Below are 3,290 nucleotides of genomic sequence, written 5' to 3' on the forward strand. Positions count from 1 at the left end.
TAAGATCGGCCATCTACTTGAGGTGGAGTGAAAGGTACCTAGCAACTCAGGTTGTGTAATGGTCATTCGAACTTCAGCGGTTTATCAGCAATTGCAGAGCAATCGTTTGAGAAGAAGACAGTACGTGGAGCGCAATCATCATCAAACAAAGCAAGAGTTGTACCTAACTCAAAGGTACTGGCACGTCATCAACAACAGAGAACGAAGGATCGAACTGTCTAGAGTTCGACACCGGGGCTTGCTAATTATTCCCTGAGGAGGATCCGTTTTCCCAGCTCGAACAAAAAACACCAAAACATACTAATAAAAACTCTGGTACGCTCACAACGTCAGTTGAGCATTACATGTCTGCCCAGATTTGTGTCATGCAGTTGGATTATGACTCTTAAATTAACCTTTTGCTATTTTTGTGTTTTGAACTATATGCAACTTCAGCATTTTGATCATTCACAAATTGATCATTTGACAATATTTGCGTCTCCGTTTTGAGCATACACAAAGCCCTACCCCACACTTTTCACCGAAGAACCTTAGAAGAAAAGCGGTGAAGTTTCCTCCAACTGTGTGACTTGAAAACAAAATAGGCTTCTGTGGCATTGCTATAAGATGTAGACCTCCCTTTTGCAAGGGAATCATACCACGCCACCGGGTGATCGTAGTTGTTGTCACCACAGCGGGTTTAATAATGCGAGAAACTACTACTAAACTGGTGTGTGGCTTTCACCATTTTTTGTTCGGTGCATAGTTTTACTCGAACAACAACTATATACGCCACACCTTCCACTCGATGTAAGTTAACAACACAAAAGGCTAAACCCAAAATATTAATTTGCATCTTCAAACCAATGTGGAGGAAGCGTGATGTCTATAGAAGATCCCTCCATTTGATAACTCACTCATCTTAGGATTTCATTTCCTGGACATGTAATATTGTACCCAAATTCTGTATATTGGACGTCACAGATATGAAATTTATTATTTATTCTAAATTTTCAGAATTAGAAGCACATATTAGCAGAGAAAGAGAGATAGAGAGACGTACTGGATAATATGCTGTTGCCTTCTTTCTAAGATGTGTATCATCCATTATGTTCCTCTTGCATTCTCATCCACAGTAAAGCAACTGTACAATATCTGCAGCACGTACGAACCGCTTTGATTCAAAACTTCTTTGAGTGGAGCACTCGTTATCCTGGACACTCTTCATTCTGGTGCAACCACTTGCATCGATCCAATTTAGAAGACATGGGAGCTCTGGTAAAGATTCATAGCTCTTGCAATTCATCAGCATTAATCTCCTTGGCCGAGATGCTTGGGTGATGGTTGAAGGTATGCTACTAATTAGGGTTTTACTCACATCTAATTCATATGACCTGTTTAGGCTAAAGATGCAATCAGGAATTTCTTCTAACATCATGCAGTCACTGAGGTCTAGTCTACTCATCGAACACCATAAAACCACTGATGACACAGAGCTTATACACCCAGGTATCACTAATTCCATACGCCCAACTATGTTTTCAATCAAAGAGGGTAGCTCTTTAAATTTGGTTCCTTGTAATTCGTAAAAGAAGATGCTCCAGACGTTCCATAGGCTCCAAGATCTCAGGGAAGTTTCCAAAGCTAGAGCTTCCATTAAGAAAAATATTCTGAAGCGATTTTAACTTGCAGATGCTGGTTGGGAGACTCGTGAACCTTGTGCAAGCTTCCAGCACAAGTATTTCCAGTCCAGAGAGACACTCGACTGATGAAGGCAATGCTTCTGTACATGTCCCAGACAACTTGAGAAATGTGAGGGAATACAGCTTCCAAATGATGTTTGAAAGATTCTTAATGCCCTTGCACCCGTCAAGACACAATTCATTAAGTCTTTTAAAGATCAAATTCATGGAGGAAAATCTACTATTGCATGGCATATATGAGAGGACATGAAGATTTAGGCAATTACTCACATTTAACCAAGTAAGCTTGTGAAGAGTCTGAAAAAAGGAAGGAAGTTCAACCAGCCCCTTACAGCCTTCAATGTGTATCCTCTCAATTTTTACACACATAGACAGATTTGGAACTTCAACCAGCTGCTTGGACTGACAAAGACCAATTCGTTTTTAGTTCCTAGGCTCCTGTAACAATTTAAAAGAGAAAATGGTATAAGAATAACTTGGCTTGAATGTCAAACTATTTGATATACTGCTTTCAACAATTAATACATGCAACAACTAACTTGAGCATACCTGCCTTCATCCTAAAGTCTCTGGAGTTGGCTACCAGGCATAGAAAACACAGTGAAATTCTCAGCAGAGTGTTGAATATTTCAAAGTGTATTATGGCCAGCTCAGATGTACATGGGAATCAGGAAGATATTCAAGATCTTGAAGATTAAAGTGCACATTGCAATCCTTCCAAGGGTGGTGGTAGTAGTAGTAGTAGTAGTAGTCCCTGCAATCTTCACAACGTAACTTTTACGAAATTTATATAACACATCTTTTTGAAAGCTTGAGGAGTCAAGCTAATATTTGTAATCTGAGCGAGGTTCAGAGATATGCTTTGAACTTTTGCAGTCCCTGACAATTGATGCGAAGTATAAATCAGCATATATGGTCTTACCAATGAAATTACTCAACTTGTTATCTGAAAATGGTTTTTTCTTTGAAAGTTGATGCAATTTTCCTAAACAATATGTTATGAATGAAGCTCTTACATTATTGCTTTCCAACACATGACATATGTCCTCTGCGGCACACAGCCAACTGCAATTTCCGAGTTTTGCAGGATGTTGTAGTGCTAATTTGGTAAAATAACTTCACAAGAATTTTCATTCTTCTTACCTAAAACCACCAGGAGATGGTCACTATCTAATCTAACACTTGATACCTGATATTTTGTACACTGAAGAATTTTAAAATTTTAATCTCTTACATGAAATGGAAGATGGTCACTATCTAATCTAACACTTGATACCTGATATTTTGTACACTGAAGAATTTTAAAATTTTAATCTCTTACATGAAATGGAAAACGCGAGACAATGACGGACCCCTAAACTTCATCCAAGGAAATTAGCAAATCGCATTATATATTTGCAAGCATCCGCATAAGCAGATACCAAAAAAATGACAGCACATGCCCTAAAAAGCCATCTATTCACATAGGACACATGGTACATGACCAGGATCATATCCATTTCATGTACCTTCTCTTTAGAGGAGGACATATATACTTTCTAGGACAAAAATATAAGGTTAGGAGTAGGGCCGGAGCAGACATGGTGTCTCAGGTGTAAAAAGAGTACA

The 3,290-nt window shown here is 38.7% G+C and overlaps 1 long non-coding RNA gene across 2 annotated transcripts; it reads right to left on the reverse strand.

The window, feature by feature from the left end:
* Positions 1–445: 445 nt before the first annotated feature.
* On the reverse strand, positions 446–2,778 carry LOC126789110 (uncharacterized). 2 transcript variants are annotated; one of them, XR_007671488.1, is made up of 4 exons: positions 2,699–2,778; positions 2,232–2,561; positions 1,953–2,120; positions 446–1,762 (listed from the first exon to the last, which is right to left on the reverse strand). It is a non-coding gene; the product is annotated as an uncharacterized LOC126789110 (long non-coding RNA). The 2 variants fall into 2 exon arrangements; XR_007671487.1 differs by having other exon boundaries at positions 446–1,838.
* Between the last annotated feature and the right edge of the window lie 512 nt (positions 2,779–3,290).

This window comes from Argentina anserina, chromosome 3 (assembly GCF_933775445.1).
Source record: "Argentina anserina chromosome 3, drPotAnse1.1, whole genome shotgun sequence".
NCBI classification, from domain to species: Eukaryota; Viridiplantae; Streptophyta; class Magnoliopsida; order Rosales; family Rosaceae; genus Argentina; species Argentina anserina.